At 37.6% G+C, this 20,652-nt stretch overlaps 1 protein-coding gene and 1 pseudogene across 1 annotated transcript in view; both read right to left on the reverse strand.

Moving 5' to 3' along the window:
- DACH2 (dachshund family transcription factor 2) overlaps positions 1 to 20,652 on the reverse strand; it is a 661,323-nt gene that overhangs the window by 44,549 nt on the left and 596,122 nt on the right. The gene's annotated exons all lie outside the window — the stretch shown is intronic.
- LOC117024621 (60S ribosomal protein L13a-like) lies at positions 8,668 to 12,443 on the reverse strand (annotated as a pseudogene).

The following is a 20,652-nucleotide window of genomic DNA, read 5'->3' on the forward strand; positions in this document are numbered from 1 at the left end:
ATATTGATCTTTATATTAACATGCTCACTAACTGTGCAATTATACCTGTTTATAATCTGCACATATTCATATTTTTGACAATATCACTGTACCAGTGCTCACTCTCCTGCTCTTTCTCTCTCTTCTACACAGAGGCACACAAACACGTACACAAACATGGACACACACACACACACACACACACACACACACTGGTGAGAATATATACTGATTTTTTTGTTTTAGCTAAGAAGTAAGAAATTGAGGCACTGGGGCACCATATGTTGATGACAGAAAAAAAGTAAGGGTTTTCCAAATAGATGGGTCTTGAAATCATAATCACAACACTGTTGTCAACCTAGCCAGTACAAAATGACACCAACATTTAATTTAATTATTTGACAAAGCTGAAATGTCCTTAAAATAAATTTCAGTTATTATGGCAAAGCACTGCAATTTTCACACTTTTTCTTTCCTATGTAACATAGGCATTAACAAAATTGTTGCTTCTTGTCTGAAAATCTCTTTTATCAAAGAAACAGGCATCTATTACTAATGCTCAATTCAACAACATTGACCAAATGCACAATCCTATTTTTATATATATTTTTAATGCCATGAGAGCTTATGCCATCTTGTGAACAAGCTCTTTTTTGGTAAAATGATAATAATAATAAAACAATTCCTAAGATATAGCCAAGGGAGCAGGAAGGGTAAACATCATCACTAGGACACATTAATGTGCCATTTTGTTTCATGTGTCAATATTGTATCTTCTGCTTCATTTCTAGTTAGTTTGCAGGGCTTGTTTCAATTTCACTCTCCTCTATTTTGATATTCACATCTAACTTAATGACTTTTATCAGAAATAATTACTGAGTACTCAGTTGTGCACGGTATTGTGATGTAAATTCAAACGAGTTCACAGACTTGTACATTGAAGAGTGCGGTAATAATTTGCTCTAATAACTATATTAGATTAGACAAATACAGCTTATTTATATGACAATGGAAATTATTTAAAAATATCTCAATTAGAAAGTTTTCACGAGACGAAGTTATGAAAATGGCAGTGTAATGTGAGCCTCTTGAAACTTCCCCTGAAATTTACAACAAATTGAACAGCTATAATTCTACAATGACTCCCTGCACAGCCCACAGGCAAGACTAAGAGACTCGCAACTGAAATCATCTAAAGGTGTGCAAATTGGGTGAGCGGGGGGAGGAGGGAAAAGGGAAGTGCAAAGACGAAGACCGCATGGGCACAGGATGCAGACCCGAGCTCAGAGCTCCAAGCTCACTGCATTCTGGAGCTACTACACCCATGGGAAGAATTCAGACTGCTGGTGCTCCACTTATGGCCCACAGTGCCGCCTGAGGGGTCAGCATATAACACGGCTGAACCCAACATCCTGCCAAAGACCTCAGAGAAAAGAATGAGGGAAGAAAGGTGAAAACGGTGGTTTAAGCCCTCACTGCCAAGCAGAGGACAGAAGCAATAGGCACTGAGCCTACCCACCCCCACCCTACCAGAGCTCGCCCCATTCCCACCTGCCCTGTACTAGAAGCAGAATTGTAGCAGAGTCAGATCAAAAGAACAGAATATTTGCAGTTGTGAGAACTGTGGCCCACAGCCATGGACTCCTAGCCCAACAAGTGACAGCAAAGGGGAGGGAGCCCTGGGTGCAGGACTGGATGTGGTGGTGGTCACCGTCATTGCTCACAGCCAACTCTCACAACCCACACTACCCCTGTCCACACCTATCTGGGTGGATCCCTGCAGGGGTAAACAGAACCACTGAAAAATACAAGGGCTCTGAATCTGATGATGCAGGAAGAACTTAGGAATTCCAAAGCATTCCACATCCCCCAACGGAGGCGATGCCCTGCGACCCAGGCAACCTGCTCACAGAAGAGAAGCCCACTTTCCAGGGAATCCCCCCATTGTGTGAGAAGCTGGAGCAGTGCAGAGAAAATGTAACACTACAGTATGAGATAGAATAAAAGGGTGCAATTGGAAAGAAAATAAAGCATTCTACCAACACCTACTGGAAAACAAAGAAAAGACATCTGCCTACCAACCTGTTGCAGAGCCCAGGAGATGCCTAGGAAAGGAAATAATAATTCACTAATTATTATGAATAACCAAGGTAACAAGGCAGCTCAGAAAAAAAAAATTAAAAAGAAAAGTCTCCAGAAAACGAAATTAAAGACATGGAAATATGTCACTTAAATGACAGAGAATTCAAGACTGCAGTTCTGAAAATACTCAACAAGATGCAAGAAAACACAGACCGGCAGTTTAATGAACTCAAAAACACAATCAAAGACCAAAATGAACATTGTACCAAAGAGATTGAAATTTTTAAAAGACCCAAATAGAATTTTTGGACATTAAGAACTTAAAATGCAATGAAGAATCAAACAGACAGCTTAGGTAGTAGAGTTGACCAGATGGAGGAAAGAATCAATGACACTGAAGATGGAAACCCAGAAATGACATGGATGGAAGAAGAAAGAGGCTTGAGACTTAAAAAAAAATGAAAGAACTCTACAAGAACATTCTGACTCCATCAGAAAGAGCAATATAAGAATAATGGGCATACCTGAAGGAGAAGAAAGAGAGAAGGGAACAGAGAGTATATTCAAACAAATAGTCGATGAGAATTTCCCAAACTTGTGAAAAGACCTGGATCCTCGAATCCAAGAAGCAAATAGAACACCTAATTACCTCAATCCCAACAGGCCTTCTCCAAGGCACATTGTATTGAAGCTATCAAAAATCAACAACAAATAAAGAATCCTCAAGGCAGCCAGGGAAAAGAAGATGGTAACCTACAAAGGAAAGATCATTAGGTTATCATCAGATATTTCAGCAGAAACTCTACAAGCCAGGAGGGAGTGGATTAAAATATTCAAACTACTAAAAGAGAGAAATTATGAGCCAAGAATAATATATCCAGCAAAGACATCCTTTAGATATAAAGGAGGACTAAAAACCTTTCCAGTCATACAGAAGCTGAGGGAATTTTCTAACACAAGACATGCACTACAAGAAATACAAAAGAAGTCTATTCAACCACCATCAACAGGGACAATTTGTGGCAACCAAACCATAAAAAGGGGAGAGTAAAGGCCTGAACCAGAATATGGGAATGAAGAAAGTAGGCATGCTGAAGCAATTGGAATACTCTAAATATCAAACTTTCTTTTACATAAACAAGTTTTTAAGGGTAACCACTCAAAAAAAAAATCCAGAACTGAAATATGTACTGTAATAAAAGAAGAAACAGAGGGACACTTCAGAGAATACCACCACACAGAAATAACAGACAACAACAAAAAGGCAAAGAAACAATGGAGACACAGTCTTACCAGAAAACATAAAGACACAATGATAGGAAATCCTCACATATGAATAATCACCCTAAATGTAAATGGACAGAACTCACCAACAAAAAGGCACAGAGAAGCAGACTGGATCAAAAAACTAAACTCAACCATATGCTGTCTCAAAGAGACACATCTCAGCTACAAGGACAAGCAGAGACTCAAAGTGAAAGGGTGGAAATTGACACTCCAAACAAATGGTATCGAGAGAAAATCAGGTGCAGCCTTAGTAATATCAGATGAAACAGACTTCAGGATAAAAAAGGTAACAAGAGACAAAGATGGACATTTCATAATGGTACAGGGGACTATACAACAAGAAGACGTAATAGTCATCAATATTTATGCTCCCAATCCTGGAGCACGGAAATATACCAAGCAACTACTAACAGAACTAAAGGGAGAAATTGACCAATCCACAATTATAGTAAGGGGCCTAAATACATCATTGACAGCTACGGATAGATCATCCAAACAGATAAGAAATAAATCAATATCATCCCTAAATGACACATTAGATGAAATAGACATAATTGACATTGATAGAGAACTTCATCCGAGAACATCAGACTACACATTTTTTTTCTACTGTACATGGCACATTCGCAAGGATAGACCATATTTTGGGACATCAAACTAGCCTCAGCAAATTTAAGATTGAAATCATACCAAGCATATTCTCTGATCACAAGGCTTTGAAATTGGATGTAAACTGCAAAAAAAGAAAAAGAAAAAACCCACAAATATATGGGAAATTTATATCATTACAGGCTTATCTCAAGAAACAAGAAAAATCTCAGATAAATAACCTCATGTTACACCTTAAAGAACTAGAAAAAGAAGAACAAATAAAACCCAATGTCAGCAGAAGAAAGGAGATAACAAAAATCTGAGTAGAACTAAATGAAATCCAGAACAAAAGACAACAGAAAAAAATTAATGTAACAAACAGCTGCTTCTTTGAAAAGATTAATAAAATTGAAAACCCTTGACTCACTACAATAAAGAGAAAAAAGACACAAATACACAAAATCAGAAATGAAAGAGGGGAAGTTATCACGGAAGCCACAGAAATACAAAGGATCATCCAAGAATACTATGAAGGAATATATGCCACCAAATTAAATAACCTAGAAGAAATGGACATGTTCTTAGAAACATATAGCCTTCCTAGGCTGAATCATGAAGAACTAGAAAATCTAAATGGACTGATCATCAGTAAGGACATTGAATCAATCATCGGAATCCTTCTGAAAAGCAAAAGTCTGGGAATAGATGGCTACACTAGGATCTTACACCTGCCCTGCTCAAACTCTTCCAAAAAAATAGAAGAAGAGACAATACTCCCTAACTCATTTTATGAGGCCAACATTACCCTGATACAAAAACCTGGTAAGGATAGCACAAAAAAAGAATATTACAGACCAAAATGTCTGAATACAGATGAATACAGATGCAAAAATCCTAAACAAAATTCTAGCAAATCGAATGCAACAATGCATTAAAAAGATTATATATAATGTCCAAGTGGGGTTTATCCCAGGGGCACAAGGATGGTTCAACATATGTAAGTTCATCAATGTGATACATCACATAAACAAAAAAAAGGACAAAAATCATATGATTATACCAATAGATGCAGAAAAAGCATTTGAGAAAACACAACACACATTTATGATTAAAACATTTAATAAAATGGGTATAGAAGGAAAATACCTGAACATAATAAAGGCCATATATGACAAGCCCTCCACTAGTATCATAATTAACGGTGAAAAACTGAAGCCCTTTGCTCTACGTTCAGGAACACGACAGGGCTGTCCCCTCTGCTTTTCAACACAGTATTGGAAATCCGAGCCTGAGCAACCACAGAAGAAAAAGAAATAAAAGCCATCCAAACAGGGAATGAAAAAGTGAAGTTGTCACTTTTTGCAGATGACATGAGGCTATATATAGCAAACCCTAAAGATTCCACCTAAAAGCTTTTAGAAACAAACGAATACAGTCAAGTTGCCAGGTACAAAATCAACATACAAAAGTTCATTGCATTCTTATACACTCACAATGAAATCTCAGAAAAAGAAATTTAAAAAAATTCCTTTTGCAACTGCAACTCAAAGAATAAAATACCTAGGAATAAATTTAACCAAGGAGGTGAAAGACCTATATGCTGAAAACTATAAGACATTTTTGAAAGAAATTCAGAACACAAAGAAATAGAAAGACATTCCATGTTCATAGGTTGGAAGAATCAACATAGTTGAAATGGCCATATTATCCAAAGCAATATACAGATTTAATGCAATCCTCATCAAAATCCCAGTGGCATTTTTAAAGAAATAGAACAAAAAAAATCATCAGATTTGTATGGAAACACAAAAGACCCCGAATAGCCAAAGCACCCTAAGAAAAAAGAACAACGCTGGAGGTGTCACACTCCCTGACTTCAGCTTGTACTATAGGGCAACAATAATCAAAACAGTATGTTATTGGCAGAAAAACAGACACACAGACCAATGGAATAGAACTTAGAACCCAGAAATAAACCCACATTAATATGGACAGATCATTTTCAACAAAGAGGCAAAAATATACAAAGGAGAAAAGACAGCCTCTCAATAAATGGTGCTGGGAGAATTGGAAAGCTACATTCAAAAGAATGAAACTATACTGCTATCTGTCACCATGTACCCAAATTAGCTTAAATTGATCAAAGACATATACATAAGAACTGAAATAATAAACTGCATAGAAGAAAACATAGGTAATAAGCTTATGGACCTTGAGTTCAAAGAGGATTTCATATTTCATGAATTTGCCTTGAAATGGAAGGGAAGTTACGGCTAAGTAAATGAATGGGACTATATTAAACATAAAAGCTTCTGCACAGCAAAAGAAACCATCGACAAAACAAAGAGGCAACCAACCGAATGGGAGAAGATTTTTGAAAACAACACCTCCGATAAGGGGCTTATATCCAAAATATACAAGGAACTCATACAACTCAAGAACAAGAAAACAAAGAATCCCATTAAAAAATGGGCAGAAGACCTGAAGAGACATTTCTCCAAAGAGGACATACAAACGGCAAATAGACATGAAAAAATGCTCAACATCACTAATCATCAGAGAAATGGAAATAAAAGTCTAAATGAGATATTGCTTCACCCCAGTTAGAATGGCTACCATCAACAAGACAAATAATAAGTGCTGGAGAGGCTGTGGAGAAAAAGGAACCCTCATACACTGCTGGTGCGAATAAAGATTGGTGCAGCCTTTATGTAAGGCAGTGTTGATGTTCCCTGAAAAAATTAAGAATATAATTTACATATGATCCAGCAATCCCTCTTTTTGGTATATACCCCAAAAATCTTAAAACACTTATCCATAACGATATATTTGTCCTGATGTTCATTGCAGCTTTATTTACTGTGGCAAAGACATGGAAAGAACCAAGTGTCCTTCAATGTATAAATGGATAAAGAAGTTGTGGTATATATACATAATGGCACATTATTCTGGCATAAGAAAAGATGAAATAGTGCGGTTTATGACAACATGGATGTATCTTGAGATTATTATGCTAAATGACATAAGTCAGACAGGAAAGTTCGAGAAACATGTGATTTTACTGATATGTGGTATATAAAACTGAAAACTACAAAGGAACAAGACAAACAAATGAAGAAACAAAAAGTCATAGACACAGACAATCATTTAGTGGTTACCAGAGTGTAAGGAGGGAGGGAGGGTGGTAGAAGAGGGTAAAGGGGGTCAGATATATGGTGATGGAAGGAGAACTGACTCGGGTGATGAACACACAATGTTATATATAGATGATGTATTACAGAATTGTACACCTAAAACCTATGTAACTTTACTAACAATTGTCATCTCAATAAACTTTAATAAAAAAATAATAAAGCTAACACACAATATTATATTAATTTCAGGTTTACACAATAGTTATCCCATTGAGAACATTTCTTTAAATCAATAGTTATTCCATTGAGAACATTTGTTTAAATCAGCATTGTATGCTTGGTCATAATTAGGTTCTTGTTCTCTGACAGTTGAGTACATAAGTGTTTTTCGTCCTTTATAACACCTTACTAATTGACTTTTTAAATCAGTGGTTCTTCAATTCGACTTTTAAAGTTTTGAAAAAGTGAACTTTAAACTTGTGGATTTTACGTTTCTGAGTACTTGGTCCCTATTATGTACAATAAAGTATAATTTAATCTTGAATACTACACTTTGAAAAGAGACGAACCATAGTCATATACAATGTGAGCTGTGTCTACACGTAAATTATTTTGATCCTTTTTTGCTGAACCAATTTAATATAAAACATGTAATAAATTGAGAGAAAAAGTAACTGAATCAGTTATCTTTCATAGTTGACACTCTTCAGATTAAAATGTCCAATTCAATTTAAAAATTTTTTTCTTTAAAATAATGTATTAGTTTCTGTTCACAAGGTACAGTAGGGGAAGACAATCAATACCTATGACTACTTGGTTGTCTGTCAATACCCTTGTACAACACCAGGGTCATGGGGACTCCAAGTGTTCTCTCACACCCTAATTGCTACAGAATATACCAGAGTGTCCGATCATGTGGGAAATTTAAACTTGTGCTTTCCAGCTCACTTGCAAATACTGAAAATGAACTGGCTGTTTCAACTGTGGATTTCCTAAAACTTTTATGAACAAGGTTACAGGCAAATTATTCCTGCTATCATGCCGAGTCTCCTGTAGGGTCTAAGCTCCCGCTCCCCACATAAGAACACAGGATATGGCTAGGCCAAAAAGGAACACCAACGGAGCCATAGATAGGGGAGTCATACCACTATATTCTCGCTGGCAGCTGGGAGAGACACACGAAGTAGCAGCCACACAATCTGCAATCCACCGTCAGCTTTTCTGCCTGCCAACCAGCCAACCAACCAACGCAGGCACAGCAGTTACATCAGCAGCCAATTGCCCAACTAGCTACAACCAACGGCCAATCACCACCTGAGCAAGCATCCCACACACACGCGAGGCCGAGAGCCTGGAAAATGCTCTCTGGGACTCTGTCCCCACACCTGCCCAGCTCTTAGAGCCATTAAAACTTTTTAAAAGGCTTTTCTTAAAAACAGTAGTGACTAAGGCCCCTTCTGTGTTCCTAGCCTTCTAAAGCCCAGGTTGCTTGTGGCCCCTGGAAGGCAGCCCCTGGGGGTCCCCCACATCCGAGGGTAGCGATGGAGGAAGGGCAGGCCAGACCAAACAGGAATTAAAGTCAATTTTACTGGGCTCAGACCAGGAGTCTATGGGTCTTAAGGACCTCTGTGTATCTGTCAGTTTTCTTCTCCACATTCTTTTTGGCCTGTTTCTGTAGCCTCATGAGCTGCTGTATTTTCTTTCGGTAATGGATCTTGGCCTTCTCCTTCTTCTCCACCAGAGTGACTGTAACTGCCTGGCACTTCCAGCCAACCTCATGAGCCAGGTAAGCAAACTTGCGTGTAGGCTTCAGATGCACAACCTTGAGTGCAGCAGGAACCACCATTATCTTTTTGTTGTCATAGGCATCCCATCAAACACCTTAAGGCAGTCCCGGCTGGCCTGGCCCAGCTTGGTCTTGAGGGGCAGCATGCATTGCATGGTCTGCCAAAAGATGCAGCTGGGAACTCAAAAGTGGTAGGGGCCTCGAGATGTTCATCCGCTTGTGGAGGAAGGCCAGGCACTTCTTGTTTGTGTAGAAATTGCCAGAAATGTTGATGCCTTCATAGTACATGACCACTACCTTCTGGCCCAGCAGTACCTGCTTGGCCATGATGGCCGCCAGGTAGACCAGGAGATGGCCTCGGCCATCGAGCAACAGGACCTGCCCCTCCACTATCTTTGGCAGCCTCCTGGGAATGCTGTCCAATTAATTTTTAAAGACCCAAATCTGTGTGTGCATCTCTGTGTGTGACAGAATCAAGTGCATATAAAACTTGAAGCTATCTTTGTCATTTCTATCAGGGAGTGTAATACAAATGTCAAATATTTTTTATATATAAAAAGAAAGAATTGCTATAGCAATGAACTATTATTTTAAATTGAATTACAACTGGAAAATTCAATTATTGCTTTCCTTTGGTTGATTCCACCCTTCTACCTTTGTCAAATTGTACATCTGGAAAGTAGGTGACAATCTATTCCTAGTACTTTAAGAAATATGTAGCTTTATGAATCCTTCTGACATTGTATTTTATGTGCAGAAAAATGTAATTCTATGCTGCAATATCTCCATATACGAACAAGGAATTTACATACAAATATATTTAACTGCCTTTTATCTCTTATCTACCATTAGTGTTATGCATATAGCAATATCTTAAACCTTGTTCAAATTCATTTAGAAGTACCAGGATAGATAGAGCTGTATCCTGTTATTTAGGGTTTAATAGATATCACTGTTTTTTTAATACCTTTTGAATAAGCACAATATATTTTTAACATAGTAATCAAAGATAATTATTAGGCAGGGATATGTTTTCCAAATTGTACATAGCATTTGAAATCAGCTCCATTGTTTATTTTTGCAATTAGCCTTTTGGGCTTCAACAGTATTCTAGAGATGGGTACAACCTAAAATTTAGGGGAAATGTACGTGTGATAGCTATGCAAACAAAGCACAATCCAAATAGTCAATCACTCTTTTAAGACCTAACCTACTATTAAATACCTGAAGCTGAAAAGCCATGCAGAAATATCCGTCACAGACGAGGGTGATTCTCTCCTTTCATGAGGAAAATAAAAATACCTCATGGGAGCTACTGTCCTTTTCCATTACTAAAACCAGAGAGAAGCCTCTAAAATTTAACCATTTGCTATAATAATCACAACTTGTTTCATGAATCATTAATCATGGCTACACATATTTTTACATGCATGGCAAAAATGATCTATAGTTACATACATTGGGAATAAAGATTTGGCCTAAAAATATAAACCCTCATATGTAGATATATGAATATTGTTTTCCAAAAAGACATCTTGACAGTTCTCACAAGTTGGAAAGCAAGCACCACACGTCAGCGTAAATCAGAAAGGGGAAAAGTGCAATTAAACATACCTTAGGAGTAGAGCCAGCTTATGTTAAAAAATGAACAAAGTCTTACATAGTCTTAGAACCTCATTTAACTTTAATTAAGTAGGTGTTTTATCAAGATTGAAAAAAAAGGAGAAACTTAAAGTGAGTCGCCAGTGACTTAAAGTTTCTTTCTGTATGCTGTAAACATAAATAAGTTTCATTTTACTTTCTGATTATTTCTGAGCTATCATCTCCCCTCAAATCTGTAATTAGGCATTGGTAAGGGGAAACTCTCCATCAAGTCAGAGTAAGGGAAAAGGGAAATCCCCATTAGCTTGAAGTGTGGGCATTATCAATTAAAATAAAGAAATCATCATGGAGAATATGAAAATAGGAAAATGATATAATTACAAATTCTGTGTATTATTGTGGTTCAACAATTGTGACAAGGCATGTAAAAGCAAATTCAATTCCACTGATTGGGGTCTCAAGTAATATGTTCCATGACAGCTGTGTGCTTGTGAACAAAAAAGACTGTTATGTATCATATTTAGACAGTGTATCTATATTTATTTTACTTAGCAAAATAAACTCTAACACCTTTTCTAGCACTGGCAGAATAAAATGAATCTTTTATTTTTCATTGAAAAGTATAAAAGTATAAAATGTTTGTTTTTTTAAAATTTAAACCTCTAGTTGAATGTTTCTATGTTGGCACTAGATTGGTGGCATTGTTTGAAGATTTGTCAAGCGCTCATTAAAGGCAATGATAATGCAAGAAAATCATTTCTGGAGGAAAATATTATTTACTGCATTAGTCTTAAACTTGTTCTCAGTTCCTGTTCACTATATAAAAAAGGTTTTCAAATCCAATAGCCACAATGTCATCTCACAATCGGCACATGAGGTACTCACAGCAAAATGTTTCTTTCAAGTATTTACAAGTGGTTTGTAAACAATTAACCCAGACTACTGTGAGCATTTGAGATGCTTTTTTCTTATTCTTTTATCACAAAATCAGTAAGAATTTTCATCAGACTAATTTGGACATGCTGTTTCCATCCACATCCTCATCCATCACTTAGAGTAATTAGTTTGGCCGCCTCCTTATCATGATGATAACCACGACACCAGCACTGACTGCTCAGAGCTTGGTCCCTGCAGGTCGCAGATGTATCAGCTGTGATATAATCATTACCAAGCACTCACAACCTAATGGGCAGCAGCTTGCTCTTTAGGCCCATACGTGCATGCGCATCTCCACTCTGCTACTTACTATTCAAGGAACTTCTGGTACTGCTCTCTGAGCTTCAGTTTCAAGGGAAAGGAAAGAGAGCCAAGATGCATATTTTGTTCATTTCAATTCTGTAACCCCACATCCAAGTGGTTATTTACCTGCCTCTGCTCCTTCCTGCCTTCCTATCTCCTACCCTTCCCCAAAGCCCATGACCAAGGTTTATATGCTGACATAGTGTTAGGGAGTAGTTAATGGTCTATATTTGGTATTATAGAAGGAAGGAGAGGAGTTCCAATTTTCTCTCTTCATTGTGCCTCCTGTATATGCCTATAAAATCTCCTGCATATGCCTACAAACGTTTGCTTCTTATGATGTGACTGTTAAATTCTGAGATACAAATAATTTAACCTTGTACATAGCCATGTTTGGGATCTAGTTATCTTAGATTGTCTTTTTCTTGAAACTTATGAGAAGAAGATTCTCTGAATTGTAATTTGGAGAAACATATAGGCCACATACATGCTATACATAGCATGTATGCGGCATTATTAAGAAATGCCTTTGGAACTCTCAACTCTTTAAACTCTAGCTCTCCAGTTTCACATCTTGTCTCCTTGACTTTAAATTATGAAGTGTGTTTCTAAAATTTTCTCATCTTAAAAAAGAGGATCTTTTCTTCTTAATTTTTCATTGAAAGAGTTGTCTAAGTTTGCTATTTTGGACTCTTTTGTGAACTTACTTTAATTAGCTTTTGCTCTCACCTGTCTACAGACATTACTCTTATAAAGTTAGCCAGCTATTTGCATTGCTATATCCAAAGGTTAATCATTATCCCCAATCTTACTTGACTTATCAACAGCTTTTGACACAGTTGATCAGGCAATCTGTCTTGAAGTGAGCTTTTCATTTGAATTCTGGAACATCTCTTCTCTTCTCTTCTCTTCTCTTCTCTTCTCTTCTCTTCTCTTCTCTTCTCTTCTCTTCTCTTCTCTCTCTTCTCTTCTCCTCCTCCTCCTCCTCCTCCACCTCCTCCTCCTTCTCCTCCTCTTCTTCTTCTTCTTCTTCTTCTTCTTCTTCTTCTTCTTCTTCTTCTTCTTCTTCTTCTTCTTCTTCTTCTTCTTCTTCTTTTCTCTCTCTCTCTCTCTCTCTCTCTCTCTCTCTCTCTCTCTCTCTCTCTCTCTCTCTCTCTCTCTCGCTTTTCTTCCCACTTCATTTACTGTTCCTTCTGAATTTCCTTCACAAGTTCCTCTTTACCTCTAAGACCTACACTGGATGTCAGAGGGCTCAGTCCTTGGGCCTCTTCTCATTTTTCTTTAATCATTTCGTTTGTTAATCTCATCCAATTTCATGGCTTTAAACACCATCTATAAGCAGATTTTTCCCAAATGTATATCTCTAGCCTGTATCTTTTTCCTAAATTCTAGACTGTATGTCCCACTGCTTACTCCACATTTTCATTGGGTATCTAATAAATAACTCAAAATTTACATGACCAAAATCAATCTCCTCATTGCTTCTATTTAAATGCTCCTTCTAAAGACTTCCATGTTAGGAAAGACCAATGCCATCCTTCCAATTCTCAAAATAAAGTCTTTGGAGTCAACGTTGACTTTTGTCTTCCTCTCATATTATATAATAACAAATCCATCTGCAAACTCTTTGGTCTCTACCTTTGAAACTATATCCAAAATAAGACCACTTCTCCCCACCTCTACTGCTACCGCCTTGCCAAGCCATTATAATCTCATGTCATATCAGTTCTGACTACTCCTTATGCTTCTCTTCTTAAGCAGTATCCAGAGGGATCCTTAAAAACAGAAATGAAGTTATATCTCCTGTCTGTTCAGAACACTCCAATGATTTTCCATCTCAGAGGAAAGGACAAAATCGTTAAATAGCTTATAAAGTCGTACATGTTCTGGCCCCCTTTACCGCTCTGCTGTATTTCCTACTACAGTCTCTGTTACTCACTCTGCTTCAGCCACACTCCAACATCAGGACCCTTACATTTGCTATTCTCTCCAACTAGAAGGACCTCCCCTCAGATATTATTATGGCTAGCTCTTTCACTTGCTTCATCTCTGTATTCAAATGTTACTATATTCCATGAGGCCTTTTATGGCCACCATATTTTAAATGGAATATGTTTCAACTCTGCATATACAGTCCATCCCTCTTCTCTAGTTTGTTTTCTCCATCACATTTATCACCATGTTACATTCAACAGATAGACAATAGATAAACATGGATATGCATACATATTCAAATATATATAATTTATATTATTATTTATTTCCTCCAACTAAATATAACTTCCTCCTGCGGAGGAGATATTCCTGCCTCTTTTATTTATTGCTGTGATATGTAGTACCTAGAATACCGCCTGGCACATAGTAGGAATTCACTATATTGTTAAATAAATAAATGAAAAATGAAAAAAAAAATTAAGGCTCTAGTAAATCTGGGCATAAGAATGTCAGTAGATTTACACAGAACATTATTCATTTAATAATTCATACATTGGGTTGTCAGTCCTGTCATTATTACTGAATATTGCAAGCATTTGACTTGTTTCCTTAACTAAGCTGTAAACTTCTTGGAGGCAAACATGGTTGCTTCTACTTTTTTGCATTATATCTTTGGTGTCTTTGTATGGCATGTTTAATGACTAATTGATGATGCATATAACTTAAAGGTGACTGAAATTGACATGTTTGTCTGATGGTTACTTCTCTTTTAAAAAGCTCTAATTTGGGGGCAGTTGGATGGCTCAGTGGGTTAGAGCGTGAGCTCTGAATAACAGGGTTGCTGGTTCGATTCCCACATGGGCCAGTGAGCTGCGCCCTCCACAACTAGATGGAAGACAATGAGCTGCCACTGAGCTGCCAGAGGGGTGGCTGGATGGCTCAATTGGTTAGAGTATGATCTCTTAACAACAAGGTTGCTGGTTGAATTCCCGCACGGGATGGTGGGCTTGCTCCCCCTGCAACTAAAGATTGAAAACAGCAACTGGACTTGGAGCTGAGCTGTGCTCTCCACAACCAGATTGAAGGACAATGACTTGGAGCTGATGGGCCCTGGAGAAACACACTGTTCCCCAATATTCCCCAATAAAATTTATTGAAAAAAAAACTTTAATTTTCGATGAAATTTCTATATGTTACCTGAGGCATCCTTATAGATATTATCTATTTACATTCATACTAAAATAGATATTATTCTCATCAGGTTTGCAGAATAGTATGGCCATTCAAAGGAATGTGTCAGGGGCTGACAGCAGAAAGTGCGTTTGAAACTATTTATTCCATAAATGAAAACTGATTTTTTTCTAAGTAACCCATTTATATATGCCATTTTTATTTAGCAAGCAACCAAAAAATTACTGGGGGTTTATTTAAACTATTGAAAATACATAAATATAAATATTATGGATGTGTATGCACTAATTAGGAAAATATATACATATATAAACACATTTTGTTTTTAGTTTCATCAAGACACTAATGTTTAAGGAAATAAGACATAATCTCAAATAGAAAACAGAAACTAGAGAATCCCTTAATGTCAGGGAGAATGTCTTTCAATAAATTTTCAAACTTTGGTAATTCTTCCTCCCAGGAACCAGTGAGAAAACTTTTTCTCTAGAAAAATTTTAATGTGCAGAGACAGTTGTATAGGTATACACAAGAACTCTATTCCCAGGCAGTCTCTTTTACTAAAGGGTAAAGTCTAAGAAAATATACCTGTGCAAGATAAACCAGAGCTTTCCCATTTATACACCAACCTCACTTGTCTTAATGTTTGTGCCATTTTGCTTTTTTTTTTTTTTAATGAAAGTAGTGTGTAATCATTTTACCTCCTCTTTCATGACTGAGCCAGACAGTCTGGAAAGATGCATGTTACAGTCATTAAGTAATTAAAGTCAGATGGCCTGGATTCAAATTAAATTTCCACCATTTACTGAGTGACCTTGGGAAAATTTTTTCCCTCTAAACCTCAGTTTTATAATGTGTAGAATGGGTAAAAATACAGCTGACCCTTGAAAAACACGTTTGAACTATGTGGGTTCATTTATATGTTGATGTTTTTCAATAAACACTATGTATTTTTTCTTCCTTATGATTTTCTTAATAACATTTTATTTTCTCTCTCTCTCGTTATTGTAACAATATAGCATACCATATATATATATAATGTAAAATATGTGTTGACTGTTTATGTTATTAGTGAGTCTCCTGGTCAACAGTAGGCTATTAGTAGTTAAGATTTTGGGGAGCCAAAGTTTTATGAGGGGATTTCCAGTCAAGATGGAGGAGTAGGTAAATGCTGTGCTCACCTTCTCTCAGGACCATGACAATTACACTAAACTGCAGAACAACCATCATTGAGAATTGCTTGAAGTCTAGTTGAACCAAAGCTCTACAACTACAAACACACAAAAGAAGCCACCTTGAGATGGGTAGGAGGGGCAGAGACATGGAAAGGGCTGGTCCCACATGTGCATGTGACCATTAAAAGTCAGGAGGGATACCTCAGATGTGGAGGTTCCCCCCCAGAGGAGCAAGGGGTACCAGCCCCACACCAGGCTCCCCAGCCCAGGGTTCCAGTGCCAGGAAGAAAAGTCCCCATAATTTCTAGCTGTGAAAACCAGTGAAGATTGTGGCTGAGTGAGGCAGAGGGCAGCTAGAGTGGCAGGTGTTTCTAATAAAGGGGACACTCATGGACTTATTGATGGACTCACTTGGTATGAGTTCCCGTGCTAGGGCAGCAGCTTGAAAGATTCCAAGGACATATGGGGAGGAACTGAATTGTCTGGCTTCAAGCTGAGGGCTGGAGGGGCAGCTTTCTCCTGGAGGGAGGAGCTGGCAGAAGCCATTGTTTCTTTGTTGTTCCCTCCCCCTCCCTGCATGTAGATGTACCTGGCCATCATATCTGGGTCTCCATCAAACTGGCTATCATCTTTCTTCTGCCCACCCTAGTGATTCCCTGAGATCCTGCTCCATCCAAGTTTCAGGTACACACAACCTGCTTCCAGTGGCTTTTCCATACAAGCAACCTGTCTTACCTTATGCTGCAGACTTTCATAAACTCTCTCAAATGTTTACAAATCCCAAACATGGAGTATTTGGCTTTGGCATGCCCCAAAACTCTGGCTGAGCTAGTGACTCTAGTGACTAAGCCTGGCACTAGTAACAGCTGGGTTGAGCTTGCAGATTTTCCTCTTGAGGCACGGTCCAAGCCCACTGCAGGTGATGGTCATCTGTAGACTGCTTTGTGGCTCATATCAGGTGGCCCCAGGCAGAGCACAGGCTGTGTGTAAACTTGGCCTGCAGTGGGTCCCCTCCCAGGAAGCCCCAAACTGGCATGCCTGGAGGCCAGCTTTGGACCCAGCTGGAGCATCACCCAGCCACGTCCAAGGATGACATACCCAAACAGACTAGGCAAGCAACAGAGCCCCACTAAAGCAAACCCTAATCTGTAGGGTCAGCCCCTGCACAACAGCTCCTTCATTATAGTCATGACCAGTTCTCACAACCAATCAGCTTGAGGGTCTATCCCTCCCATTGACATGCGAACAGAAACTGAGGCTCAACTACAACAGGAGAACACATATATCCCACACAAGTGACACACCTGGAGCACCAGGCTCTGGTGACCAGGGAGACTGTCCTATGGGGCACCTACCGCATAAAGCCACTCTACTAAGAGTGGGAGGCATAGCAGCCACCCTAATACATAGAAACGGACACAGCCCAAATGGGGAGTCAAAGAAACATGTCCAAAATAAAAGAACAGAACAAAGCTCCAGAAAAAGAACTAAATAAAATGGAGACAAGCTGTCTACCAGACAGAGTTCCAAAAACTGATTATAAGTTTGTTCAGAGATCTAAGGAAAAATATCAACAAAGAGATGGGAAATATAAAAATGAAGATAGAAAACATAAAAAAGAACCAGTCGGAGAAATAAAGAATACAATAACTGAAATTAAGAATAGATTAAAGGAAACCAACAGTGGATTAGATGAAGCAGAGGACTGAATTAGCGATTTAGAAGACAAGGTAGCATAAAATACCCAATCAGAACAGCAAAAGAAAAAAAAAAAAGAATTTAAAAAAAATGAGGAAAGTTTATGGGGCCTCTGGGACAATGTCAAGTGTACCAACATTCACATCATAGGTACCAGAAGGAGAAAAGAGAGAGCAAGGAATTGAAAATCTATTTGAACAGATAATGACTGAAAACTTCTGAACCTTGTGAAGGAAATAGATATACAAATCCAGGTAGCTCAGAGAGTCCCAAACAAGATGAACCGAAAGTGGCTCACACCAAGACAAATCAAAATTAAAATGCCAAAGGTTAAAGACAAAGAAAATCCTAAAAGTAGCAAGAGAAAAGCAGTTAGTTACCTACAAGGGAGCTCCCATAAGAGGGTCAGCTGATTTCTCAACGGAAACTTTGCAGGCCAGAACTGATTGGCAGGAAATATTCAAAGTGATGTAAAGCATGGACCTACAACCAAGAATAATCTACCCAGCAAAGCTATCATTTAGAATTGAAGGACAGATAAAGAGCTTCCAGACAAGAAAAAGCAAAAGGAGTTCATCACTGCCAAATCAGTATTACAAGGAATCTTAAAAAAACTTTAAGATGAAAAAATATACATATATAAAAAATATGAATAAGAAAATGGCAATACCTACATATATATCAATAATTACTTTAAATGTAAATGGATTAAATGCTGCAATCAATATGTAGGGTAGCTGAATGAATAAGAAAACAAGACCCTGAAATGTGCTGCCTACAAGAGTCTCAATTCGAATCGAAAGGCACACAGACGTAAAGGGATGGAAAAAGATATTTCATGAAAATGGAACCAAAAAAAAAAAAAAAAAAAAACAAGAAAAGAAAAAGATGAGGTAGCAATACTTATTACTTATACCAGACAAAATAGACTTTAAAACAAAGGCTATAACAAGAGACACAGAAGGACCCAGTAATTCCACTTCTGAATATTTACCCGAAGAAACCCAAAACACTACATTGAGGGGACATGTGTATCCATATATTCATTGCAGCACTGTTTACAATGGCCAAGATGTGGAGACAGCCTGGGTGTCCATCAATGGATAAATGGAAAAAGAGGAGGTGGTACATATATCAATGGAATATTGCCTAGCCATGGAAGGGAATGGGTTCTTGCCAACTGTGGTAGCATGGATGGACCTGGAGGGTATTATGCTCAGTGGAGTATGTTAGACAGAGAAAGACAGATTCAATATGATTGCACTTATATATGGAATCTTAAGAACAAAATAAACAAATAAAACAGAAACAAACTGATAGATAAGAGAACATTTTGATGGTTGCCAGATGGGAGGGTGGTTTGTGGTGAATGAAAAAGGGGAAGGGATTAAGAAGTAGAAATTGGTTATTACACAGCAGTCATGGGGATGTAGGCGATAGCATGAGTAACAGAGTTATAATATTTTAATAACTATGCATGGTGTCAGATGGGTACTGGATTAATCAAGGTGATAGATGGAAGGGGGGTTGGGGGTCAGGGTGAAAAAGGTAAAGGGATTAAGAAGTACAAATTAATGTTTACCAAAGTCATGGGCATGTAATGTGAAGCATAGGGAATACGGTCAATAATATGGTAATAACTATGAATAGTGCCAGGTGGGTACTAGACTAGTCAGGGGGATCACTTCTTAAATTATATAAATGTCTAACCACTATGTTGTACACCTGAAATCAATATAAAATAATATTAAATGTCAAAATAAATAAAGTGTAAAAAATAAGTTATATGCAGATTTTCAACTTCGTGTGGGGATTAGCACTCCTAATCCACATGTTGTTCAAGGGTCAACTGTGGTACCTACCTTATAAGGTCATTTTGAAGTTTAAATGAGTTAGTTAATACTCTAAAAGTCCTTAGAGCCATGTGTGCCCTGAGGTAATAAATGATTATATTGTGATTGTCATAATAATATTTTAAAATATTTTGGATGGGAGTGTTTGTAGGAAGGACAAAGTCTAAATGTGAATTCAGCACTTCCTTGGTAGCAAGCAGCACTGTACTTTAGAAGTTTTATACTGCCACAATATTTCTAGTGTTTGCTCAGCTTAATAATATGGACTGAGCACATTATTATCCTGTTTAAATTTATTCATGTCATCTGGAACATTTTATATCTTCACTGTACTTAATGAAAACATACTCTTCATTCCATAGTTAACTCAAGTCCCACCTCCCCCATAAAGCCTTTTGTGACTACACAATCCATTCCACCTGCATTCACAGCACCAAATGCCTATACTAGTCATTTGCAAAGTAATCCTTTCCTGCCCTGTGACATTCCACTTTTTGATGTTCTTATTGTTCCTAAAATGTAAAGTCTCTATAAGAAGAACTCTGTATTACACCACTTTACTATCGTATAGCACCTAGAACACTTCTTTGCTCTGCTTTGCAGACATCGTAGTTTCACAATGATTATTTCTTGATTATGTTTTACTCTATTCTTTTTTGTACAAGGTAATGATATAATAAGATTGATTTCTCTAAATTTCATATACAAAACACCCTGTAACATGACTTTATACTCATCACATACACATAAATGCATCATCATTTGTGTGCATATATGCATGCATACACACACTTATAAATAATATCATCATGAATATAGTTTCTTTTCTCAAAGAACTTCCATGAAATAGAACTCATCTAATGCCTCCCACTAACCACCTCCACTGAAATTATAGTTTGCAGTTTGTTAGTGGGGAAGCACTATGTAAAGAATTAGAGTCAACTGTGTTCAGAAATGCCATTGATTGTCTTTATTACTGGAATAACAAACCCCCAAAATATAATAGCAAGTAATATGATCATTGCCCTTGGCAGCATCATTAAACTGGGCAGTGAACTACTTCAAATAGCTGTGAATGTTAAACATTAGTTCAGCCTTAAGTA

Source organism: Rhinolophus ferrumequinum, chromosome X (assembly GCF_004115265.2).
Source record: "Rhinolophus ferrumequinum isolate MPI-CBG mRhiFer1 chromosome X, mRhiFer1_v1.p, whole genome shotgun sequence".
NCBI lineage: Eukaryota > Metazoa > Chordata > Mammalia > Chiroptera > Rhinolophidae > Rhinolophus > Rhinolophus ferrumequinum.